This window comes from Anopheles stephensi, chromosome 2 (genome assembly GCF_013141755.1).
Source record: "Anopheles stephensi strain Indian chromosome 2, UCI_ANSTEP_V1.0, whole genome shotgun sequence".
In the NCBI taxonomy this organism is placed as follows: Eukaryota; Metazoa; Arthropoda; class Insecta; order Diptera; family Culicidae; genus Anopheles; species Anopheles stephensi.
The window spans coordinates 23861977-23879930 of NC_050202.1; the positions used below are offsets into that span (position 1 = coordinate 23861977).

A 17954-nucleotide genomic window follows, 5' to 3' on the forward strand; every position below is an offset into this window, starting at 1 on the left:
ACACGAAATCACACAACTCGTACAAAGAGCAAGGAATAGGCTATTTTTACAACACCAGACGGAGAAGTCAACTAAGGACTAATCTTAAGGGTACAACAGTTAGTAAAAGAAGCCACTGAAAGGTAAATCTTTAATTCATAAATCTGAAAATCTTCCGCAGAAATGATGGAAGTACAGTCATTGACAAATAACACAAATAAAAAAGCGCTAAGGACACTTCCTTGAGAAACTCCAAAGGAGCTTATAAAGGAGTCGGACAGCAAGACAAAACTCGAACTCTATACGATTTCATACGCTAATACCACTTCAACCAAGGCTGTTAGCGATCCTATCTTATAAATGCTTTATATTTAAAAAAAATTAGTTATATGATGACTAGATGTAGTTCAAAACGCTACAGGAACTTATAAGCTGTTCAATGTGCCAGAAGAAAGTCAATAGAAAGGGGGAAAAAGAATGCTAAAGTAAATCATTGGTTCAGAAGTGTTGGGAAAAGAGGAACGCAACTGTGTCCCATATTTTTCGTTTCAGATTTCAAAACTCGAGTATGCAACATTGCCACCCGATTGCAGTGTAACAACGCAACAACGTATTGCACTGTATCACGACCATCCACCAGCTGGAGGGGATAATACCTTTGCCATAAAGCTCAGGCATTCTCAACAGGACACCCGCTATTCACATTGTCCTAGGATCCATTTTATAGCACACGCCGTTCATTCGCCGCCGCTCGATTTTCCCGGATGAACTTGTGGGGTGGCCACTCACGCTGGTGATTCGCTGCATCTGCCTCTCGGAGAGAATCCAATCTGTGAGCTCTGTCCCACGGCTGTGCATATTACAACAGCACAGTACCCGAAACCATCCGAAACCAACGCAACGCGTCGCCGAAAGCCGAAAGCGTTGCCGAAAATGTCGGTTCGCAGAGAGCTCCGACCGGGAATTCGTAACGCGTACCGTTTCGTTTCGTTTGGTTGGAAAGGAAAAAAAGCATATCGCATCCGCACTCGCACCGCTGCCGGAGAGAGCATTTAGTACGGTCGTGACGTTCGCTCGTGACGTTTCGCTGTGTGTGCCACGGCAGTGAGTGCGTGAAAAAGCGAGGAAAATCCGCGCGTGATCGCTGCTACGGTAGGGTAGGGTTGCCGTGTGTGTGAGTGTGTGAGTGCTCTGGGTGGGCAAAGGTAACGCGCGCGTGTGTGTGTGTGTATGTGTGGCTGGGTGGAAGGAAATAGTTCTGAAGGGGGAGATGGTGTGTGGAACAGGAATAGCGAATTGTAATGAATAGGTGATAGGTTTGTTGTGTTTCTAAGGATAACCTACGTCTTCAGGAAGTTTTGCCGAGCATTTGACACGGTTACTTCACCCGGAATAATAGATGACGCACAGCTAAAGAACGGTTTCGGTGTGCGAATTTTCATTTACGGAAAAGTCAGACATCCTCCAGCCAGCCGGAGGACCCGTTTCCCGAGAGCAGGGCAGGATCAGTTGTTAGCACGGTGTAGTGTGAGCGAACTAGGTGCACGTGCGAGTGAACGAGAGGGTGCGATAGAGAGCGAACACCGAGCACGTGAGAGGAATAGGCAACATAGCACAAAAAAACCAGGAAAATCGGAATCGCAGCAGGAACTGTGCGCGGGAAGAAAATCAATAAATTTCACTCAAGGTTATTCACACTGGGCTTTTTGGTTGGGTTGGGTGACTCGACGGCAGTAATACCAGCCGGAGACAACAACACACGCTCCTCGGGAGCTCCTACCCGAGGCCTTCTCCAACAAAAGGAACAGTTCCCGAGGCAAGCTGACTGGCTGGCTGGCTGGCTGAGCAGCAGAAAGCGGACAAGCCGGAATAAATTGAGCGTTGCTCGCTTTTGGATTGTCCTCCCGAAAGGAAAGTGCTGGTAGAAAAGTGTGTGCAATTGTGCAACTGTGTATGTGTGTGTGTCTGCCTCGAAATGCGGGATTTATAAAGTAAACAAAAAAAAACACCGAAAAAAGTCTTAAGGACGAAAAGCTAATAGAAACGTTGTCGTCCTGCGGCAGCAACAAAACAAAAAATCCTAGCCAGCTCCCAGAAAATCGTGACATCCGGAGGGAACCGCAGAACCAGAAGATTTGCAGCCACCTAACGAGACAAACGGTCAAACCCAACGGCATGGCCTTGGCTTTCACGGCGAACGAACAGGCCCGAGACAAAACCAAGTCATGAAAAATGTAAATTTCATTCCGAACCATCCATGAAAACGGACCGCTTTCCGGTTTCGCCGACTAGCGTGTGACATAGCAGCAACCGAATATTTCGAAACACAATTGTCTGTGTCCTGTTTGTGAGTGTGTTGATGTGTGTGTGTGTGTGTGAAAAATAGCGAAGAAAGTGGACCATGAACCGGCGCGGCTCATTTGTTCGGCAATGGTTGCCACCGATGGTGCAAGTAAGTTTTTGGCCCAATTTTCCATTCCCAACCGACACTTTCCCAACGACTTTCCCAACGAGACGCGAGTGTTGATTTGTTGTTGTTTTTTTTTTTTGCAATGTGATGGAAAAAAGACAATCCCGGCGTTGACGGCAAGAACTGTCAGTTTTGATTCCTTTTTTTCCTAGCGGAAAGCGAGGGAGAGGGAAAACATTTCCAGCCAATGGACAGACACTGTTACTGGGACGGTTTGTTCGGGGAGGTAAGAGGTAACATTTTAAATTTTCAGCCCATGCTCCAGACATCCATTTGCTTCAGCGGGTAAAGCGGGAGTTATTAGTGCGGGAGTCACTGTCACTTTAAATGGGCCAGAATGTCGGGGTACGTGAGTTGTACCGCAAATGAGGTATGGTTTTAGCCCTATTTTCGGAAACCGTCTGTAGAATGTTTGAGCTCATGCACAAGCTGAGATTGATTGTGCAAAACACTGGAACAGTTGAAAAATTTTGAGCATTGATGAGCATTAAATGTAGTTTCTTGCCTTCTGGAGACAACAAACAGAGCTGGAGGAATCCACAAGTTGATAACGTGGGTCTCCCAGAAATATTGGGAAATTCTTGGGTTGGTTATAGGCAAGACTGATAAGCCGATGATAAAACCATGAAACAAAATCTTCAACCAGGAATAGATCAACTAGCTTTCAGTTCAGTTTTCCTGAATCATTCCATTTCTATTTCGTTGATGTGTCATACAGTGCAGTAGAGAAACATAGACCGAGTAATGCAGTCAGGAAAAATAGCAACCTTCCTGCTACCACATGTCATGAAGCTCAACCCACCACATGGACGCAAATTGAGATGTTAGGCAGCTAGTACCACCTGTTATTTGGGAAATTCGTTTTCTGTAAACATTAACCCGGCTCAGAAATAGAAATTTCAAAAATGTACGTCATAATACGTCTGTTGTTACTCCATCGCTACAAAAATAATGCTGCTAACGTCGGCTTGCTGGCAGAATGACAGCATCAAAACATCTGACCATCTGCTAAATTTTTCAGTCCATAGCCGAAAACACATATGTTACTTGCTCTGCAGTTGCATCTTCTTACTGTTACCGGGGGGGTGTATGGCGATTCGGGATTTAAATCTAGTTTGATTGGGGATTGGGGATGTACTGACGCAACTCTTGAAATAAGTAAGTAAGGAATTGTGGGGTATTGTGATGTGAAGTACCCAACATACTGTCTGATTGAATTCTTGGTATTTTAAGTTTCTATAAAAACGACTATCTGTTAGATTAGCTGAAGTGAGATCTTACTCTGTTCCATGTGGTTAAGAATTGCTGAACTTCAAAGTTTTTTTCCGCTTGACTGTTAGTTTTCTCCGGAATTAACTGAGGTCTCCAGAATTGATGTAGGTCCAGCCTTCAACTATGAATAGATAGGCGTACGTGTTCTGTAAAATTGGACTTAAATATATAAATAGGGCACATACACCACGCAGCACAATGTTTGCAAAAACAAAACAGTTGAACATACCCTGCAGCTTCTCAGTAACTCAGTAGTCCACTCTTCCAGGTATTGGTCAGATCATTAAAGAGAATGTGACACCGGGTTCGTTTATGTTGAAAATTAATTAAAATTATTCTACAAAACGAGTTTCCATTCATTGGAAGTATTTCCCTTTCTCGAATCAGCTCCTCGTGCACTGATTGGACAAGAGCGATTCTCGCACACACACACAAAAAGATGTGTAATTAAACTGCATACTTACGCAAGAAAAACAAAAAGTTCAGGGCCCAAAATAAGAATTCCGCCAGCACCATGACAACGGTAACGGCTGGGATCATTTTAGCGTAAAATATTCAGACATCATTAAACACTGGGTACACTGGGTGTAGTGGTTCACCCGACCCCGGAACCAAGGTGTGACCTTTCTGCCTGGGTACAATATTGTCATCATGAAGCCTGCCTGCTGTTCCGCTTTCCCCACGTCTTGCGCCTTCCAACTGCGAGCAAAATACACGTCGACAGCCTGATGACGTCTACCGGAAAATGGTAAAATACCTGGCAGGTATTCTTAGCCGGTGCGATTCGGTGTGCCTACACCAACTTCCTCGGATTGGATCCTCGTTATCTTCGTTATCTTTGCACCCGGGTGTTTTGTGCTAGTGCGTGCGTGTGTGTGTGTCGATCTGTAACAACAATCACGAACCGAAAAAAAAATAAGAAAAAGGCTAGAACCCTTCCACCCACCGCAGCCGAGAAGCTGTAAAGGCCGCTCCGGTTTTACGGTTCGTTATGTAACTCCGAACCAAAAACCCCGAGCTGCCACACACAATCAGGACCTGCCTACCTCACCCGAACCCCTGCCCCTGAAGTTGGCCGAGGCCTGGAAAATCGATAATCGATGAGCGGTGGTGGCAGTCACCTTTTACAACCCGAGACCCGAGAGGCTTGTTCTGATCGATGTCATCAGCGCCAACCGTGTATCGGAGTGTGTCGATGGAAGTGAAATTTTCCGGCCGACAAAACTTGGTCCTGTGTTTGACTTGGTTCTTGGATTCTCTCTCTCTCTCTATGTCCCTACCTCCCCCCCCTCCCACTCTGGAGAGGACGCCACGTAACGAGGGAATCATTATTGAGGTCAGTACCAGTTCTGCCGGCAAAAGTCTTGTGTCTGTGGGGAGCTTTTTTTTATATCGCGCACAGCACTGGCAACTTCAACCCGTTCCCGATTGGGGGTTCGTCGATTCGTCAGGTCGAAGCGGTTACGGTGGTCCGCGCTATTGGTTTCAATTATTTAACAGTCCATCAAAAACCTTGATTAAACTTTGCGCTGCTGCCAAACGCTTTTCGGTGCCAGCAACTTTCATGACCCTCGAAGAAAAGCATTAAAAACGGGGTGCATTGTTGCTGTGGCGTTCGGGATTTTGTTTTTCGCGTTTTATTTTTCACCCCGGCAAACTTCACAATGTGTGGAGCTCGGCTGTCCTCGGTCGGAATGTAGTCCGGTCTGGCATGTCCAGCGCGGTGTCCCGCCCGCAAATGGCTTAGACGAGTGCTTGTGGTCCTGTATGTTGCGGTGATCTAAATTTCCGTCGATTTAAAATTCATGAAAACAATGAACTATTCATTTCGGGGCTGGCCTACTCGCACAAGGATTCTCCATTCCCTGTCCCGTGTGGTTTCCCACGATCACAGTCAGCGATCCCCATCCGGACGTTTTATTACCACCGAAAGAGTGTCCGCCGACACCGGGAAGGAGACAGTGGCGAGAGTGAAATTGATTTTTCCCGGGTGGAGGACGTGAAAGGGGTGGAAGAAAAGGTCAACTTGTGGGATGTAACGCAAAGGGCCCGGATTCAATCCGGCACGAAAAACACGAATCGGGAGGTTCCGCTACTGTCATGGGGTAATAATTTTCGGAACCTTTGAATATTTGCCCCTCGGTCTTGGAGGTTCTGCGAGTTGCTGATTGCGTCATCCTGGTGGCGAACGCTAATGAATTGTGTTGCCGCGTGTGTCCGCTGCTTGACATTTTCCTCCAGCAGGAAAAACTGAACCCATTTAGAACTCTTGGTGATCCATTACGGTGAACTTCGCCAAAACAACGATGACCTCTACGAAGCTCCACGGATCCCGAAGCTCCTCCAATTCCAAAAAGGATCCGTCGTACGCGTTGCCTGGGTAAACGTTCGAACGGTTTGTCATTGTTTGTCTTTCGGATCCTTCCGGACGGCTGGCCGTTCCGTTCGAGCCCGGCGCATTTGTTTGCTTTATTTTTGCTTATGTTTCACTGCCAATACCAATATACGGGTGCCCGGCCAAAACAAAAAGAGCAGGGCCGGGCGCACCATTTCGTGGATGGCAAATCGATGTAACATCAGTAGCCGAAACGATGCTTTTCCTGCTTTGCGAAGCGGTTGTCGTGAGGGAAGGCAATAAAAAGGCGAGCAAAACGCGTGAAGAATCAACCAAAAAAGAAAAGGAACAACTTTGGCCGTCATCTGTGTTTGCGAACGATTTACAAGCGGTGCGTCTTGTAAGCGATCAATCGAATTGAATTTTGATGGCAAACATATTCCGGTGAAGGCACGGCTAAGAGGAAGGTTGATTTTGGGGCCTTTTTTCCGTTTTGGTGTATTTGTATGTGTGTTTTTGTGTGTGTTTTTTACAGCCATGTGATCGGTTCGTTTCGTCGCAAGAGGCTTAAAGCTCACTTTAATAAAGTGATTACAGTGTATTTTACATTTTTTATGGTGAACTTGAAGCTATAAGGGACACTCGGTATTTATAGCTTTGCAGAAATAGCTTATGAGATCAAGGATCAAGGAAGAGGACTTCTTTGCGTTTCATACTAAGAAATAACTTTTTACAGGTTATCTAGAAATGGTTGACGGTGTTTCGTTTTCAACACATTCCTCAATGAAGAGCACAATGGGCGTCAGTTTGATCAGAGAGATGTCATTTGATGTCTCATTCGACTTTTTTAGTTATTTATCGTCTGACGAACAGCTGAGGTGGATCAGAAGTGATCTTCAAAAATATTACAGCTCTTATGTGAGCAAGACATTGTTGGAAGCTGAATAACAAGCACCAAGTATATGTTTGCTCACTTCAAAAAAATCAACACATATTAAAGCTTGTCAAACTCAAAACATGCTTTGTAAAAGAAAAGCCACACATTGCTGAGGATGAATTGTAGTTTAATGCTATAGCAGCAGCAAAATTTTTTTTATCAGAAAAGTGCCTTTTTCTGGATCTCATATAAGTTCCAGAAGACTCAGGATCAATTAGCAAAATAAATAAATTGTTTTAGAGTTAAGGTCCGATGTTCAAATCCCATTTGAGCCGTTCCCCCTTAGTGAGAACTGACTATCTAACTATGCGTTGTCAATAAGACTTCTTCCTTCCTTGGCACTACAACCTTGAAGGGTTTCGGCCTGCCATCTCTGGCTCTCTGTGAGTTGATTTTATCCAGTGATTTTACGCGGTCTGATAGGGATTTGAACCCCGATTCTGCCGTGTGAACCCCGATTCTGCCAACGCTGCAGTCGCCTCGGCCACCAGACCGCCCCAACTAAGTCCAGTAAGCCTGAGATAGCTGCCATAACATTAAGAGGCCGTTAGGCCGAAAAAGAAGTAGTTATGGAGCTTATATTCAGGTTATTTAAAACCTCACTGTTGGATATTTTATTGAATTAACAACAATACTCACAGATGATTTCTAATCAAGACCCTATTGATGTATACTAGTAAGTTTAATAAGACACAAACAAGATTATTCTTTATTGGGAGATCCAGGAAAATAACTCCAGAGGAATCTCTCAGTCAATCGATATAGGATCCCAGTTGGAGAGTGCTTGGATCCTCCTACTGGATACAGATTCTTTCAGGCAGAATAGTTTCATTCACTATATTTAGCTGAGCTGTACACACCTGGCTGTTGACCTTCGAATTCCACTCCATCATTGCTCAGCACACCCTTCCTTACCCAGTCTCAGTAAACGCCACTCACACTTCAGCTGGACAGAAATAGCTCTTGAAAATCTATTCCAACGCGATTCCTGGAACCAATAATACCTTGCTTAGCTGGATACATATTGGAACCATTCTTTACCAACCATGACGATACCAAGCGAAAGCATGTGATAAATATTACAAAAATTAAAAGACTTTTGGAGAGAAAAACATATATTTTAACAGATAGCTCAAGTACGATCTGTTTTTGATCAGGAATCATTGGATGATACGTTTTCCTCAGCTCGCCGCATGCCGATAGCCTCACCGGCATAACACTAAATCATACGCATCTCTGCAAAACCCCATTAAAGCGCACCAATGCGCAATCGATACCTGCAGTGTGTACCGGGGGTGCAAATTATTGCACAATTTCTGTAACGATCCCAATCGCTGCCGGTAGCGCGGGAAATGTCCGGGAAATGTTTGATTTTCATTTCCATGTGAGGCAGCACCATAATGCGCATTAAAATGATAATCACACACTGTATAAGCAAAACATTCGCCTGCCGGATGAATCCGTACCGGGTGACCCGGTGACACCGTGGTTGCTGGTTGGGTGAGAAACCCCGGCAACGTCCCGAAACCGGTCCCGTTGCAACCGTGTCCTGCGAAAAGTTCAATCCATTACGTGACTTCATCTGCAATTCAGGTCATGCGATTTATTGAGTGATTGGATCGGCAGGAACGGAGTGGAGGTTGCGGGCTGAAGTGTGTCCAATCTTGTACGACCGATCAATAATGTACACCCAGGCGAGCGGCTCCCGGTGACTGTTGACTTGAGGCCATCTTGACGTGACGGTTCCCGGGACAAAGGGGTCCTCGTCGACAGAAATCCTTTAATTGATGTTAATCGTTAACGCACAATGCGGGAGTGGATGGCGTGTAGATGGTTCAAGAGTGGGAGCATGTCCTTCCCAACTTCCCATTTCCTGGAACTGTTGTCCAGGTCTGAACAGCGATCGAAACATTAGCAAATCAATCAACACTCACATCATTATGGAGTGATTATGAGGTTGCGAGAATTGAATACTTCCCGTCTCCAGCACTCGTCTGTCAGCACAGTCTGAACTGGCCACGCACACACAGGACTGTGCGTGAAGCAACATAATTAGGTCCGCCCGAAGACCTGACAGTTTCGAATCCTTTTCATCGCCATCCAAAAACGGGAAGGAATCGGACAGTGTCCAGGATTGGCCAGGATTCACGGGTACAACAAGTCATCGTATTATCATAAATAAATTAATTAAATCGTCTCGTGCCCACGTTCACCCGCCGCTGCTGTCCAGTTGCTGTCGACCGTGACTGGCCGCGAGTAACCTCACATAATATCCGTCAGCTGCGAATAATGATTTTGGCCAGCACACGGGAGCACACGGAAGAACACACGTACATGACAGTATCGGATCGGAAGCGGATTGTGTTGTCGATGGACGGCGAGGCGCCCGGTGCCAGAGTAACGTTTCCGGCTCCGTTCGAGCTCAGTCGCCGCTGTGCTCCTGGAGTGAATTTTAAATTAATTATTTTGACAGAACACGCGTCAGATTGTCGTTTATTGTGATTCTGCTTCTTTTTTGTGTTTTATTTTTCCGATAATATGTATGTCACCCCGGTAGCGTACCAAGCGAGGCATCATACACATCCGAGCCGTCCCGGACTATCCGCTGCATGTTGTTAAATCCGGAGGACAAGTGGTCGTGTCGTGTCGTTTGGGATGAAACCCCGAAAAACAACGGGGAAGCGAACCGTGCGGTAGGTTCACGTGCAACATCGATGACCTATATCCAGCTCGGAACCGGGCGTATGTTAACGACCCAAAGCTTGGGATGAGTGCACGGTGCGGCGGTTGGCAACACACTGGTCGGGTTGGCTTGCAAATTGAAAATAAGAACATTAAAGCAATGTTTACCTGACAACATGCCGGCACCAATGTGCTGCGGCGGCAGCTGACGATGAGGATGATGCATGCACTGATTCTCCTGTGATGTCGTCAAGCACTTTACTTTGATGGTACCGTCTATATATATAAACGAGTACGAGTGCCCAGGCACGCTCAAGCTCCGGATCGGAGATAAGATGCGGTACGAGCTCGGTAGCTTTTTGCTGTGGAAATTGCATGGAAATGAGCGACCACTCAGGGCAACTATTCAGAGCGCTCGGTCGCCGGGCCCGATCCGACGGCGCAGAACGCTTCCGAGCGTGTTGATGTAAATGTTGTGCACATTTTAAGGGACTGCCGACTGCGGCTTGAGGTTTGGCCTTCTTATCGAGCGAAAGTAATCTGTAACATGTTGAGAGTTTATTTAAATTTTGATGTTTCCGGTTTTGCTTTTTTTTGCTCTTAGCTAGAAACAGGGATGTTAAGTGGTACCGTGCAGTGCCATGCAGTTGGTTGGGTTTTGAGATGGTAGGAGGAAATGTGTAATGTGATAGTTACTGAGAGACTACTAAATCACTTCCTGTTTGAAGAGCGTTGCAGTGGGAGGTGAGCTGAGACTAGTGAAATATAAATATTCTTTATTGCTTTGGAAATAAAAACTAATGTCCTTCTCTTTAGCTTTCAAATTGCACTCAGTGGCACTATTGGATCCTGGTACTGAAACCGTGTTCAGTAAAAGATCTGAGCGATATGATGAGATATAAAATGTTTTTCTTTGGACTAATAGAACTCTGCTTTAGAACCTGTTTTTAGACTTGACATCAGGAGTTTCCATGGAGTCAGGCTGGTATCATTGCTCGATCGTATCAGGGGTTGGACACTTTGTCCGAGATTTGAAAGTTGGATTGCACGATCTCATCCGTAAAATCCAAAGTGAGTTGAGAGGAGGTGTCGGAATAGCGATTTCTCGGTCGAACATCTTGAAAAAAAATTGACGTTTACTTGACTGAAATGTAAACAAGCTGCGGTCAAGCATTCTTTGTTGGTCAAGCAAGCGATCTCTAGCATACATTGATGAAGCTCGATCTGCTGTGCTCTTGATGAATTTTTGCTTGCAGATCGGCAAAAAAGTGGAACCATCCTATATCTCGGATCAACCAATAGTTCGGGGATGCAAACCGGCTCCGCCTGTGACGCCGACACAGTCAAAGCTGCCGTGTCCGTATAGGCACTGAATCGTAACCACCTCAAACAGTAATAAATATAATACAGAATCACCTCAGATAGCACTGACACACTACAATATCCTGATTTCTTCACTTGATCTAAGCTTTCCGAACGATATTGAACAGCAGAATGGAAGAAAACAAATCATAAAATAATGTTATTGCATCGAGAATAGTAAACAACACATATAACCAGCTGATTCGATGCCGTCAAGTAAACGTCAACCTGGTGCTGGTGTTCTACTTCTTTCCATGTGTCAAAACAGGCTTTTTACGACACCTCCTCTCAAATCACTTTGCGTAAAATCCCATGCAAAGTGTGTACGGCTAGTCCAATACGACTGAACAATGATTTCCACATCATCCAGTATGTGATCTAAATAACAGTTCTTCATAGATCGTTTTGAAGATCTCTCTCTCCCTCTTCTTGGCCTAACGACATCTCTTAGGAAAAGCCTGCCATTTCTGGCTTGCTAGACTTAACGATACCACGTAGTTGGATAGTCAGCCTCCACCACGAGGAAACGGTCCGGATGAGGTTTGAATCCGGTCCTACCGTATCAAGACAGTGCTCCGTTCCTGGCTCTTACTCTCCTGAGCTACTATCCTTCAATAACCTTGTTTTCTGAAAAAGGGCACATTGTCAGCCCTTTACTTACAACCATCATCCAAGCGCTAATTCTATCAGATCTTAAATAGTTCCTCCAACAGTAACTAAAGCCCAATGGCAGTCTATTCACATTCTCAATTGCAGTGCGATGACTTAAAGCGCTGCAGTAAGATGCTTATGCACTAATGCACTGAAACCATTTCTTCCACCCTGCAAGCTAATCCAAATCGGTACAAAACTCGATGCATAATTTATTCCCATTCTCTCTGTAGCATCTGAATGCAAGTTCAAAAACACCTAGCAACAGAAGACCGCTTCGAGCCATTGCATCGCCCCCGAGTTCTAGTGCAAATTCCGCTCCAAGAAGCGCACTTTGAGTTGTTTTAATTTATGTTTTTGGGATAGAGAGAGTGAGAGAGATAGGGGCAAGCGATTTAAATTAGAATATTATCGCCCGTGCACGCGCTCGTGGCCGTGTGCTTGTCTGGCTGGCTGCCTGCGTTGTGTCTATTCGCAACTTTGCACCATCAGCACGTCATCATGAACCGTTTGGTCGGCGTATTCGGGTGGTGTTGTGCAGGGGGTGCCGGGGATGTGTGTATGTGTGTGTGTGTGAGGGCGCAGAATGTGTTTTCGTTTGATAATTTATGCTAAATCTGCGCTTGAATATTCTACCATCTTCCCTGCCAGCGGGAGCAACAGCAGACGAAGAAATAGCAACTACACTCAAGATGAATGATGCCGTATTACGTGTGTGTGTGTGTGTTATAGTCTCATCACCGCTTCTTATAAACAGACGATCGATACTGCTTTCCTTTTATTGGGCGCACCACGTGCAGCTTGTCTCGACAAACAAAGTCCCTTATCAAACTGATTGGTTCGCTCGGTTCGCCTGATCGAAACTGGTAGCAGCAATCCATAATTTTACCGGCTTAGTACGGGGTATTAAGGAATTTTATTTAATTACAAGCCTCGCCACGTGGCCACCAGAATCAGCGGATCAATGCAAGGGTGTAGAATTACCCAGTGTGGTAGTCGCTCTTTGGCGTACGGAGGGTTATTGCTGCTGTCTCATCGAGTACCGAGTGAACGGAAACTCTCACTCCTCCCCATTGAATATTTGTTACGCAGTGCACGTCTCGTGGCGGTTAGACGAACCCGGTCCATACATGCCGTGCACTGGACAGACGTCTAATTAGACGTCTTGAGCGTTTGGCAAACATGACGCTGCTGCTCGCTTCTACATATAAGGAAATGATTAAACATTCCTTAAAGGTGTATGGTTTACGTGGTCGGAAAGGCAATCGGAATTGATGCTAGATTTGTCCCTAACACACCGGTTCGATTACATGTATTGAACAGCGGGGTTTGATTTCAATACAGACGCAGGCATCCGAAAGGCGGCTAATGAAGATCCCTTGAGAAGTACCTTAGAAAACAGAGAACAAGACTTCCTTTTAAGTGGTCGGAAAAGTTTTCAAATTACTTCCTGTTTGTGTCTAGTTAGAAGTTAGAGTTTGAAGAGGTTCTACCTCTATAGTAGAGACACCTGTCAAAACTTTATCTCGAATTCGTATTTAAAAAATAAAAACAAACAAAAGCACGCAAATCCCACCAGACTCGGGACGTCGTAAAAGTTAACATACAGAAATTGAACCATTTAAAGTGAAATGGATTCTGGCCAGGGGTGGTCCGGCGTCTCGCCCTTAAAAAGGTTAATCACCTGGGATTACATTTTATTTCTGTTGACATTCGGCGTGGCAGACCAATGGTCTGTCCGTTTCCGGGTCAGTGAAGAGTATGCTGGACTGGATGCCTCGATTTGAAGTAATGCCCTCGAGTCGGCACACATACGGGAATACGTTGCTCCCCAATCTCCATTTCCGAACCGGAAAACCTCCTCGTAGGGCTAACAAATGATAGGCCCAGGAAGAATGGAATGACAGAGGGAAAAATATATTTATATAAAGTATTGGTGACTGGGAATTTTTTTTAATGGAGGTTATGTGTCCTTCCATTTTTTTGTAGTACAGGAAGAAGGGGAGAGTGAGAGAGAGAGAGACAGTTCAGCAGTGATTGGATGGATCAAGCCGAACCGGAATATCCGCAGTCAATCATGCCGGTTCCGGTGTTGCTGTGGGTTGGTAAAAATGTTCATCGATTTACTTCGATAAGTCGTACAGGTTCGTTGACCCATTTTTTTTTGCTCCTTCCCGTACCTTCAACTGGAAAATGTACCCTGCTTCGTGCGTGCTGGGTGTTTGTGTTTGTGGGTATTTGTTCGCCTCGGTCCACATCCGGTTGGAAAATCGTTGGAAAATTAATCAAAGAATGGAACTCATCACCGGTAATGACGTGTGCGCTCCGTTTTTACGAACTTGGTTCACACAATTGATTTTTTTCGACTTCCTCCGGTTTTCCGGTGCCCAGCCGGACCTTTAAGGTTTAGCCGTTAAGGTTTGGTCGGTGGAAGACAGCAAAAAAAAAAAATACAACCACCCACTTGCCATAGAAGCTTGCTTGTAGTGAAGCGCCTCAAACTTGCCGAACACATCGAGCCGAGAGGTGAGTAAGCGAGTGGATAACATTTGATTTTATCACTAACCTGAGGGTAATTTTGAAGAGCAATAATTCGAACGATTATTGCTGTTAGGATTATTGTTGGACCTAAACGGCTTTTGGGGCGGGGGGGTTTTCGCATGCTCTGACCGGTTGCGTCTTGGATGAGTGTGTGTGAGCGAAGGAGATGTGGTCGAATCGATAAAAAAGGGCATACTCGGAAAACCGATACCGATGCCTTCGGGACATTCGAAGCTTGCTACTGTGCTGCTGCTGCTGCTGGGACACAAACCAATACACCGATACACGGAAAGGGGTGTTGGTGAGGACGGATACACGAACACGAGACAAATGGCTCTCAATCTAATAAAGCGGCTCCGGAATGACCAGAATGTACGATGGGTTTCTCGCCGTCGAGTGTTGCCGACCGGAGGGAGGAAATATTTTGTCGACCGGGCGGAAAAATCAATTCCGAAACGAGGTGATGTGCCTGCGGGTGCGTTTGAAGGAACAACTTCGCCGGAATGTTGAATGTGAACTGATGGAATTGGAAGCGTCTTTAAAGGAGCTGTCGATGCGGGGGGAATCCATTCCATTTTCATATTCGACGAAATGGAGGATGGCATTGAAAAGTTGAAGAAGATGTTTTTGAGAAATTCTTCAATGTTTGAGTGTCGTCTTGGTGAATATTTAAATATTGAGGTCTACTGATACCTTTAGTTAGCAACCCTGAGGTATAGTCCGCATAAGAAATTCTTCAACGTTTCAGGATTCAATTTGAACTATAGTTTGATAATAAACTTAATCGATAACTTTAAAATGAAAATAAATACAAATATCTTAGGTCATATTAAAATCTACATTGAGGATATCCTACCACAGAATCTAAATTTTAAAGAAAGTCAGCTCAGCGGATTCCTCAAAGCAGATGAAAGGTGAAGTAAAACCTTTAAGTACAACGAGGATAACACTTTAATCCCTTAAGACTACTGATAATATCCTCCATCAACCATCTCCCCCAAACATACCAACTTAAACCCAGATCATCTACATCATGAGTTTTGATTTCTAGCGGCCTTCTCAGAAATTCTGAACGGCCTGGCCCAAAAAATACGCCAACTACCAAATCCACAAATACACACACACACCCGTACAATCCATGATAATCCAGACTGATTATCAAATCTCACCATAAACAATGCCTCCGACCGAATGAAGCTGTTCCAACACAAAGACTCACCTTCCCGCACATCCCCCCATGACAGACAGCCCGAGAGCTTGCAAGACATTCCGGAAAGCAACTAAAATCGACCTAATTTCGGTGTCGTGGATCTCTTGGGCGTCTGAGGTGTGTGTGTGTGTGTGTGTGTGTGTGTGTGTGTATGTGTGGCTGTGTGCTTCGAAACCATAACATTCCAAAGTTTTGCTCTGCAGGCAGTGTGAAGCAGTCCGGTACCTGTCCGGTGCTCTCTTCAACGCCGTCTCGGCTGGGAAATGGTCTCATTTATCCGCTTTAGTGCGAAATTAAGAGCACCAAAAAGCATTCCGGAGGCCTTCTGGATAGTAGAATTGCAGAAAGGAGGCCTTGAACCTTTCGCTGGTCCAAGTTGTTCGTGTTGGCGAAATAGTGCGCCCGAAAGGAAAGAAAAGGAAAGAAATCGCCAAGCCGAGCCGAGAGGATAAACTCATTTGAACAAATAGAAATTAATTAAAAGCTATTTTTCTCACTTTGCTAGACTGCGCCCTGTACCTTGAAGTCTTCGCTGGGGCAGGCCAGTATCTGACTGTTAGCTTTCTGGTGGCGTCGCCGTTTCTTGGTGCATCTTGTGTTCTTTGCCGGCGTTGAAGAGCTCTGCTGACCGCGACCGGGAAAAAGCTCTTCCTGCTCTTTCACAATAGAACACAGTGCGAAAGAAAGAGCGCGAGAGAGATGAAGAGAAAGAGCAGATTAGAGGAGTTTCGTTTCATGTGCAGATAAGCATGGGCAGGAGACATTTAATTCAACTGCAGACATTGCGGACATTTTGCTGGCGATGTTTGCTTGCACCAGAAAGTCCGGTATCGGCACGGCACCCCGGCACACTAGGTCAAGTATTGCGAGTTTCCAGATGTATGCTGCTTTGTCGCAGTGGAAAACTGTCGGTCAATGTGGGCAGTAAGGAAGCCCTCTACCTGGGTACGCTTACGCTAGCACTGAGTATCTTGTGAGTCAATTTATCGATAAAATAGGCACCATCCTTACCATTTGCTACCCCGCGTGTTTTAGGGCTAGTGTCCTTGGTTTTGCATGCAAAATGAGCATTTTCCGATATCGAAAAATTCCGATTACTTTTCACCGCCAGGGCGTTTCTTCAACACAAAAACCCACACAAAAACACACAGAACGAGAAGAGTCCGGATTCGGGCTATTGATTTCCAGCTAGCCATAAACTTAACTAGCTTCCTGTGTTGCGATACCGTGCACCCAACCGCTTTCAAGTTTAGTAATATTTTATAAATCGATTTATTGTCGATACGATGTTTGTGTGCCACTTCAGGATTTTCTTTCTGCTTCTTCCTTCCCTCCACCATCGTTGAGAGGTTTCCGTTCTGGGTGGAAAAACGAAGACTCAGTGGGACGGCGCAGTTTCCCCCCAAACGAATGCGATCGACATCATTGGCGTTGGCGTACAAAAAGGGGTATAATTTTGGGTTCCCACTCCCCATTTTCCCCTTTTTGTCCCTGTTCCAGTGTGGGTTTTGGCTCAGGCAAAAAGGGCACCTCACCAAGGGCTAGTTTTATGGGCTTTCTGCTTCCTCTGTTTCTCTGTGCACGCTCACCCAAACCGGGGTTCGCTCCCCCCCGGAAATCCTCCTCCACACGGCCAAAGGGGGCCACTCAACCTGCTATTCAAATTCGTGCAGGAAAAGCAGTTGGAAACTCATTTAAATTCCGATACGATAAATTTTTGGCGCAAAAGCTTGCGTTGCCTTTCGTGTGATTCCCAATCACCTTTTTACAGCAGCGCAGAACAACATTGAGGTCTGTGTTTTTATCGGAGATTCGGGGGTTTTCTACTTTGTTTTTTTTGTTGGTTCTTCTTCCTGTAAGTCCCATTTGCCCATTGCAATTGCAGATTTCTTCCTACGGCAAGCGCACACATATAATCGGAAAACAACCCCTAAGCGTACCGAGTACTGGGCGCCTCCATCGAGGTTGTCTTTGGCCTCCATCGCCGGGCGGGCTGTTTCATGTCTGTGTGTAGGTGCAATTTACGGTACGATGAACCGTAAAAGGGTAACTTTTGGAGCAAATTTTCAATCGCACTGTGTGAGTGTATGTGTGTGTGTCGGGGTGTAGTGCTCAAGTTCGTTTGTAGTTCCGACTGATTTTGAAACGTAAACCTCCGTTTTTTTTCTCGTCCGAACGCATGACAGACGGGTGTTTGAGGGGTGTTGAGGGGATGAAACTCACACACACACACACACACACGTGCTCAGTGGCATACCTGCGTAAAGTATTTACTCTAAACTCTTCCAAATGTTCCCCCCGGAATAAGAGGTTCAAAAAACACATTCTGACCCACAGCAGGCAAACGAAATGGACTGCGAACAGAACGCTGCACATGGTCTGGATCGGAAAACCCGGGCTGTGGTGGGAGTGAAAGGTGATGTGAGTACGGTACGGTGTATGAATTTTTTCGCTTGCTCAGCACATACTCTATCTCGCTGGAGGTGAGCTCCAATCCTCCAACAGCACGTTTCTT

At 45.6% G+C, this 17954-nt stretch overlaps 1 protein-coding gene across 5 annotated transcripts in view; it reads left to right on the forward strand.

The window, feature by feature from the left end:
* Window positions 1-981: 981 nt before the first annotated feature.
* The window catches only part of LOC118506271 (MOXD1 homolog 2-like), an 89886-nt gene continuing 72913 nt past the window's right edge, over window positions 982-17954 (forward strand). Inside the window, exons 1-2 of one of the 5 annotated variants that reach the window (XM_036043181.1) lie at window positions 984-1184; window positions 2272-2431. The gene's annotated coding sequence lies outside the window, so the exon portion shown is untranslated. Of the gene's footprint in view, window positions 2432-2547; window positions 2676-17954 lie in introns of those variants that run through there. The other 4 variants (XM_036043182.1, XM_036043184.1, XM_036043183.1 and 1 more) reach the window with 4 other exon arrangements.